This window comes from Neopelma chrysocephalum, unplaced genomic scaffold (genome assembly GCF_003984885.1).
Source record: "Neopelma chrysocephalum unplaced genomic scaffold, ASM398488v2 Primary Assembly neopelma1_96, whole genome shotgun sequence".
NCBI classification, from domain to species: domain Eukaryota; kingdom Metazoa; phylum Chordata; class Aves; order Passeriformes; family Pipridae; genus Neopelma; species Neopelma chrysocephalum.
Window position 1 is genome coordinate 1696886 of NW_020897759.1, and position 9070 is coordinate 1705955.

The 9070-nt window shown below is 43.9% G+C and overlaps 1 long non-coding RNA gene across 1 annotated transcript; it reads left to right on the forward strand.

The window, feature by feature from the left end:
- Positions 1-763: 763 nt before the first annotated feature.
- On the forward strand, positions 764-1753 carry LOC113972724. The gene is made up of 3 exons (XR_003535982.1): positions 764-899; positions 1043-1113; positions 1671-1753. It is a non-coding gene; the product is annotated as an uncharacterized LOC113972724 (long non-coding RNA).
- The last annotated feature ends 7317 nt before the right edge of the window (positions 1754-9070 follow it).

Here is a 9070-nt window from a genome sequence, read left to right on the forward strand (position 1 = left end):
GTAACACCAAGAGTTACGAAAGGGACTTAGTAAAATCTTCACCACTGAATATTTGTTCCTTTTGCAGTGAGCCTTGATAAAACTCAAATAGTCTCTGACCTTACAGTACTAGTTTACAGTATCAGTAGTTTCCTGCCATGACTCAGTGGTTGGAACAGTAATATCTGACAGTCGTTTTTTTCCTCTCTATTTCCAGATTTCTTTTGAAGCTTCTCAGAGTGGGCGGGGAGAGACGAGTGACAGATATAGTCCTGGTTCTTGCCCTTCCTCTTTTGCCCCCCCCTTTTTTCTCTTAAACGACTTTCTCCTGCATTTTCTATTCCTTTCAGTCCTCTTATCCACCAGGTTTCCCCTTCATGCATGTCCTTGACCAAATCTTACTTTCCTTTTTATTCCTGCTGGTACTGTCTATGCCTGCTGATAATGCTTGGGAAATACTGAGATCATTCCTCTGCCGGGTTTTTTCCCCTCACTGGTACTTTTCTATTCCAGATCAAACCTCTTAATATCCTCCCTTCCTCTGCAGTTATCTTGCTGAGCCTGTACTGCTATAATAATCTCTGCTACCAGCAGAGATTGATTGAGTTTTGTATAGTCTGGGCTGGATGTGGTCCATGACTAAGGTTGGAGTAAAAATTGGTTGTAAGATTGGGAGCAACCTGGCCTTTGGTTCCTCCATAGCTGGAATGCTGAGCGATAATGGAGTAAGACAATGGCAAGCCCCATTTCTGTGCAAAGGATTTGAATTATGTTCCATGGCCCTGCTGCCATAAGGTCTCCCTGCCTCAAGGCTAAACAGCAGGAATTGATGTTTATTCCTGTCAATTGTCAGCAAGCCCTGAGGTCTTCTCTGGAGCCCAGAGTGAAACCCTCCTGCTTCTGCAGCCTGCAGTCTAGAGGTGGCTGGCCCAGCAGGAAGCACTGGCTCAGGGTTAGGGCAGGAAGGGTGTTTCAGCACACCAGAGGGGCAGCCCTCCACCCTCCCTGCAGAAGGGGTAAAAGCCTCCATGTAGTCCTGACTGTGCCTTCTGACCCCATGTAGCCTTTTGGTCCAGACAACAGAGCAAAATGCCCTTCTTGTCAAAGTTATGAGAAAGACTGCAGAGTCTCCAGGTACCAATATGAATTTAACTGTCCGTGATTTTCCAACACTGTGCAGTAATCCTGACTCTGCAGCTTCTCTTCTGGAGACCCCTGGTCTCACACCTCTGAACAGCACCTTGGGAACTTCCACATTTAAGAAGTCCTTTGAATTTGCAAGTGATGGCCCTGAGCCAATCTTCTAGATTGGCAAGATTATTTCATAAATTTAGTTCTGTAGTTTCTTTTCTGCTGAACTTAACCCTTGTGGAGGATGTGGATTAGGAGGCCATCCTTAGTGGAAAGTTGAGCTTGCTTCTGAAGTCTGGAGTAATAATCATGGCTGTGCTGCCTGTATTCAGGAGGTGTGAATCTGGGAGGCTGACAACAGATAGAGTCCATTTTCAGCTTTGTATGATCCTTTCAGCTTCTGACTAACCACAGTGGGCTCACAGGCTGGGAAAGTATCTGTGCTTGGTAGAAGCTGATGGTGTGTGGGGTTGGCAGTTATTTCTCCAAAGTTACCTCTTCAGGGCATGTGAAGCTCGGGAACAATTTCGGATGTGCAGCTTGTGTGTTACTTGCTGCAGGGAACCCAAGTCTTACCCTAGTAGATGAGGTGTGAGCTGAGGCCAAACTGGAGCACAGGATGTTTGAATCTACTGAGAGCTGTCAAATTGACATGTTCTTGTAGCCTCCTTCTGAGATCCCTCATGCTCATGTAGGCAATGAATAAGAAATGTGTGTCAGGCCAAAAATTTGAGGGGAAAGTTCACTGACACCAGTCCTCCACTTTTCCAGTGGGACATGTAAAATTTGGTAAAGGTCCTGGTTCTCCTCAACAAAACTCTTGCACTATGCCTAGTCTGAAATCAGCCTAGGTGTATGTCTTGGGCTGGAGAGTCAGAAGATGAGTAAGGCTGCAGGTGCTGAGTTTTTTCTTGGGGAATATTCAACATAATTCCATAATTTTAGTCCTGCAACTTCTGTTTTGGGGGCAGAAACCTTAATTAACCTTGATTTTTTTTTTTTTAAACAGAGTTATAAACCTGACCCTGCTCTAGACACCACATCAGCTGTGTATTTCAGGCCAAAGTTACTTGGAAGCCATCACAATGTTTTGTTTAGGCTGTGATCTGAGGATGTTGTTTGGAAAAATTTAGGAAGACTTATTACAGAGTATTGAAATTGCCCCTTGATTCAGCTATGCAGTATTTGTCAATATGAGATACAGTCTTGCCTTTGTGACCTACATTCAGGAAACCCCATAACTGTAAAATAGACAGCAGAGCAGAATAAATTGCTTTTCATATGGAAATATTAAGAACAAGTAATGTCAGTGCACAGGGACCAGACTTCTCTGTAGCTTGCAGAACATTATAAAATTGGTTTTTTAGCTCTACTCAAGGAAAAGTTTAGGATAATTGTTTGGGTGAGAGAAGAGGAATATAAATTAGTTGAATTTGCTTCATTTGAAACTGAAGAAGCCAACCCAATAGAAAAGGTGAATCTTTCATAACGTCTGCAATGGGGCTTGCAAATATCCACTTTTGTGGAGTCTTACTTGTCTCCATACGGATGTTCACACCAATAGGAGTGCTGTTTTGGACCTGTTGCCCCTGAGCTGTGGTGGCCACTGGAGCTGCCTTCCCTGAATCCTCGTGGGCAGGCAGAGCTGGCCAGCAGCTCTCTTCTTGCTGAAGCACACATTAGGCAAAAGAATTGTTCGAAGCTGTTTTCAGTGTCTCAAGACTAGATATAAACACATGGCGAACAACTGTGCTTTGAAAATTGCTTTTTTTGTTGTCTTTTCCTATACATCTCGAATGTTTAATTTTTTTTTTTTTACAATATGTGCAATTTCCCATGAGAATTCAGCCCTTCAAAGCCCCGAAAGATGTTTGTGTATATAATTTAAAAAAAAAAAAAAAAGGCGCCAAGGCGCTTCTCCGACTTCCCCTTCTTCCCCTTTCCCATCCCTAGGATTTCCACGGGGCTCTCGCCCGGCCCCGGGCATCTCTCAGCCGGGCATCTCTCAGCGGGTCCCGCCGCTGCCTGAGGCTCCAGCGCCCTCTCTCGGGGCTGCGGGCGGGACGCGGGGTTAAGTTGCTCCGTACAACGGAGAGGCCACTACTGGGAAGGAGGCAGCAGGCTTTCCCTTGCGTGATGCCTCCTTTTTTCCGGTTGCTTCCTGAAAACCACGTCCTGTCAGCGGAGGTCTTTCCTTCTAATAAGGAAACAATTTATCAACGCCCTGAAGCCTCTCAAATCCGTGTAAAGACAGACCAGTCAAGGGAGAGTCCTAGAGAGCTCTCGGGAGACATCAGATACTGAAAGTGAGCAGATCAGGTCTGGCTGACTAATAACAACCACTAGTGATCTAAATTCTCTACTGCATAGCACTCTTCTACCCAGTCTGAAATTTTGGATTTGATAAGTTTTTAAGTAGTGTGAGGTTGGGGCTATTATTCATGCTAATTTCAGAAAATCTTTTCCTCGCGTTACTGTCTCCAAATTTAATTTTCATGTTGAATACCATGATTTGCATGTGAAATCTTTTATGTTGCTGGAGATTATGAGAAAGTGAAATCGAGTCCTATCATTTCAGAGCTGTATTTTGTGATAAGGAAAGTGACAGGCCTTTGCTTTCTCAAACACTGCGTGGAGCACATTAAGCCCAAGCACTGTGGAATTATAAAGCAAAAGTCAGACATCCCCCTCAGATCTTATCCTAAAAGTGTCTGTGTGTTTGTGTAGCTTTGTGCTATAGTTACCACCTGTCTGATGTCTTTCTATGAGTTCTGGTCATTTGGAATCACAGTTCCGAGGCACGACCCTGTAAGCTGCTCTGAGCATGATTCTCACCACATGTTGGGTGTTTGTACTTGGCACCGTACTTGCTGTACTACAGAAACACCAATTCTGTGAACAGAACACACAAAGGTCACTCACAAGCATAAAAGAAGGCTTGTAAGTGGGTGCTACATCAACCAAGGTATGAAGTCCTCCTTTTACACCACAAAAGTACTGCTGTAATGAGCCCTGGTACAGCATCTCTGAGCAAGGAAAGAAAAGAGGTTCTGAATGGCAAGGGAGACAATTTGGAGCCCTGACCTGGATGCAGTGTTGCCTACTGGCATTTTGATATATTTCATTATTTGTGGAAGCTTTCCTTCAACACACAGCTTGTAAAGACAAGGTGTGGAGGGTTTTGCTCTGAGTGGGACAGCTGTCTGCCAGCCCTTGCCAGGGGCACGATCAGGGCTGGGGGGCATTACCTGAGGCACAGTGACAAGCTCCTACCTTGCTTTTTGGAGGAAAGCCCAGCTAGCACCAGAGGTTTGGTTTGTCAGCACAGTTTCAGGTTAAAATGTGAAGTATTGCAACAGTTAATATTTTGTACCTTATCCTGCGGTTTTTATTATAGCCAAGATGGAGGTGAACAGTCAACTCAAATCTTCCCCTCGGCTCATTTCTTATCTTTAATACAGCACATATATTTCTGCTATAATTTTTCTTGTTGCTATAGATCCTGCATTCGTCCTGCTGTTCCTATGGTGTTAAGGGACTGTGAAGCTGGTTTAAGAAGTCACCAGAGAATTTCTGTAGCATAGCCCAAGTTCACAGATATCCAGACTGCACTTATTCCTCAGTAAGGCTGGCCACTATCACAGTGGGCCTTTGCTGTTGTAGGGGTCTTCTGAGCCTTACTGAAGCAAGACCAAGCTCAGCAGTTTTCTGGTGGCCACAAGGTCTAAGATCTCTGATATTCTGATACTCTTCCTCTTACCTGGTTGCTTTGAGGTGTGAAAGCTAGGGAGAAAGATGTGTCCTCAGGACCAAGTGGGATCCATAAACCATACAGAAGCTTTGCCACATTATCCTAATCAACTTCTGGTTTTAAACTGCTTAAAAAGCAAATAAAACCTGTTTCTTCTGGCTAAGAGCTGAAGTGCTTAAGCAAAGGGCTGTCTTGCATGGAGAGTGGAGATGCTCATGAACCATTTTTTTAATGGGACAAATTAATTTCCCAAATGATTCCCTGTGTGGGAGCATTTAGAGTTTTGTTTTTTGCTACACATCCTTCAGTTTCTTGTTCTGTTCACTAGCAGGAAGTGGAAATAATTTTGGAGAAAACATCTTTATCAGTGACCTGGATGAGGAAATTGAGTATACTCTCAGTCAGTTTGCTGATGACACCAAGTTGGCTGGGAATGTTGATTTGCTTGAGCGGAGGAAGGCTCTGCAGAGGGATCTGGATGGGATGGATTGATGGAGTGAGGCCAATTGTGTGAGGCTTAACAAGGTGAAGTAACAGGTCCTGCCCTTGGGTCACAACAACCCCAGGAAGAGCTACAGTTTGGGAGAAGTGGCTGGAAAGTGTCCCAGTGGAAAGGGACCGGAGTGCTGGTCAACAGTGGCTGAACTGAGTGAAGTGATGGAGTCATCATTGCTGGAGGTATTTAAAAGTTGCGTGGATGTGGTGCTTAGGGACACAATTTAGTGGTGGGCTTGGCAGTGCAGGGTTAGTGGCTGGACTCAATGGTCTTAGAGGTATTTTCCAACCTAAATGATTCTACAATTCTATCTTAGCAGTTTTCATGTTATTTCTTCACTTCCTACAGAAAAGACAGAGGGGCCTGAGATTTTGAGTCCTTAACCTTCCGAGATCCTCAGAAGATTTCTCTTGGCATATGTGCTCTGGGGGCCTTGTTCCTCAGTCATCCAAGGAAGCAGAGGGTGGAGATAGTGAAGGTGGATTTTTGGCACAGAGTTTGCTGCATAGACCGATATATCAAAATACCACCCAGTATAGTTTGTCAGGACTTGGTGTGTCACCTAGTAACAGAGTTTGCAATTAGATATCTCTGTTGCTCCTGCACGCTGAAAAATCCTACCAACGTTGGGAGGACTCTGCTACTGTTGTCTCTCCCTTGGAAAAGCTGCTCTGGCTGATGGGCACCAAGGGTTTTGTATTGACTCCAGTAGCTGCAGTGTTCCAAAGCCAGGGACATCTGGGACATGTGTGTTCCCCAAATGCCTGCATTTGATATCTTTTCCTCCGGTGTTTGTCAGGCAGCTCCGTGTGCTTTCCCCTAAATGACTCTGGTATATTGCTATGCAGTGGGATATTCCTTCCCAAATGCTTTCTGGTACCTGCTTCTGGCGACTCACCCTTCAGTGGGAGCTCTCCCAAGCTGTAAAGCATAAGAAATTTTGCTTCAGAAAGTCTTGTCACTTTGGGTTGATGGTTGCTTAACATCTGGAGCAGCAACCTAAATATTTATGTACGTGTCTACATATAGTGAGTCACCTCGGTAAAACATCCCAGTTAATGAATTTTCAGTCTGGCTTTAGGCAGCCATTGTTTTCGCAAACAAACGTCTCTGCTGCATTTCTCCATGAGGGTTGGTTTGAGCCAAGTGCTGCTGACAGCTGGGAGCAGTATCAGTGCCATGTCAGTCGTTTCATGTCCCTTTGATGCCACGTGCTGTGTGGCAACGCAGCACAGTGGTTGTTCCCGACAAAGTGGGGTGCGCTGTCTCCTGTCATTCCCACACGGGAGCTGCTGGGGCTCGCTCGTGTCTCCAGTTCTGTGTACGAGCACCCTGCTGAATCAGTGGGCAGCTGCAGGGAGACGCTTTCGAGTGATTTGTTTTATGCAGCAGCGAACAAGCAGCCTGGCTCAGCACAGCTTCAAAGAATGACATTTTTAATATTTTGATTGACTCAATACAGAAAGGGATGAGACTTCAACAGCTTGGGAAGATGCAGTCACTGTGGTAGGTGTTACCCAGTGATTAATGTCTCTTACTTTAAATACAAACCTCTCAGCTCCTTTCATACATTTTTGCTAGCAATAGCAGATCCTGTGCCAGTCTCCTCGGTCTGAATTTCTTTAGGTGCAGACACTATTGCCAAATTGGGTTTCTTGGCAAATTTGGGCTTAGGAGTTCAGCTCTGACTGTGCATTCATATACCCAAGTATTCTGCTTGGAAGTTGTTGATTCTTTGAGCTGATTTATAGAATGTGTTATTTTGCTTTCCTGCAGCATTTTTACTGTATGGAAAACATTTTGTGCTTATTATCACTTGCCACATGCATTTAATCTATTTTTGGTAATTCTTCAGGGCCCATCACCATGGTATCCTAGCACCAGCAAACATAATGCTGATATCCATTCAATATGAACCACTGATGCACAACTCCTTCTAATATTAACACAGCTTTGTTATGTTAGTTATTTTTCGTTTTTCAAACACAAGGCATTTATGCTTTTTTAAAAAAGGCCTGAAGCTAGGACCATGCAAACTACAGCCAGAACCATTTCTATAGGGCCAAATAGAATTAACAAAGCCAGTGGACTAGGCCTGCCTGTTGCTGCTGGCTATGCCTTACTGTCTTGGTGATACACTTGAGATGCCTTTTTTAATACAAATCTGTACTGGCACTATCTAAATAACTTTTTCCTTCACACAGAATACTCTAGTCTATAGAGTGTGTGACAGGTTGTCCATGTAATGAGAGGCACTGGTGTAACATGCAGGGGCAGATGGTCACTAAACCTGATGCACAGCAGTGGATCCAGATGAGTTGACTGCTGTCAGTCATCGGTGTCACTCAGTGTCCTACTTCCAGCCCAGTTGACTGCAGAATAGTAACTCGATCATTTCTAGCTTTCTCAGAGCTCATACTGTAGGAAAACAAACTGTTTAGGAAACATGAGTGTGTAGAAGATAACACTGTAAGAGGTTGTGATTCAGCTCTGTTTTGTTCAACATAACACAGAATTTTACTAAGGTAAATGTCTCTGTGCAAGACAATAATACACACATTTAACATGTTCGGTGTTTTTCTTGTTCCTGGTGTTTACCTCTTGCTAAATCATTATGCAAATGATCCTGAACTAAGTGCTTCACAACTGAAATATGAATGAAAGCAAGGCTGTATTTATTCTTTTGGCAAGTGCAAGCTCAGGGTATATTTAAAAGACATCAAAGTGGACTGCGTGGGAAAAGCGTAAACACCTTTAGATCAAAACCAAAGCTGTAACCTTGCACTGCTGCAGAAGCCTGTGGTGGGAATGCACATGCCTCTTGCACATGCTGGGCAGGTATGCAGGGAAAAGGCTGTTCTGAGAGCCAAGTGGTACCTCCTGGGGCTAGTGCTGGTGTTGGGTGTCAGCTGTGTTCTGCTCCTCGCGTGTATATTCTACCAGAAGGATAAGGAGTGCTTAGTATTTTAAGGTTGAAATCTGCAAAGGTTCCAAATGACTTGCAGGCTAGTGAAAAATAACTCTAAAATGGAATCTCTTTTTTCTTCTCAAACAGTGGCAGGTCTCTTTCACTTTTTGTGGGTTTGTTGGTACATTTGAGCTCTGTTCCTGTGTCAGTGTAAGGCAAGTGGCATTTTATTTACGTGTCTAGCTGTGGTGTGGCAACTTTTTAGAAGTAAAATGTGTGTACTTTAATTATGCATAGAAAATATTTTTTAAAGGAAGGTTAATCTCTTGACAGAAGATACTTCTAAAAGTTTTTTTCTAGCCATTGGTGTCTGGTCTCTGTTAATTGTGTGTGTTCATGGGGAGGGGGTGAATATCTCTGGGGTGAGCACAACCCCCATCTGTCTCATGGCTCTCCTTTTCCAGCTGCTGCATGTCACTCCATGATTAACCTTCTTGCAGGAGATAGGCTTTTGTGATTGCAAAACAAGAAACTGTATCTAGGATGGGCTTAGGTGACAATTCAGTGTAAAAACTTGTACGCTGACCATGCAGGAGAATGGTCAGTAAAGGCACTGTTTCCTTTCCTTAGTTTCAAATTATGTCCTTGTTCTATATTTTATTCTCCTAATAAAAATAAAAGAAAGTTTAGTGTTCCCAGTATGTGTTGGAACTCTTTATTTGCAGTGTTCCAACTGACTCCCTGATTTCTGTAAGTGCTACAGTCCAGAGTGGCCTGGCTCACCAGAGATCAGGAAAGACCATTC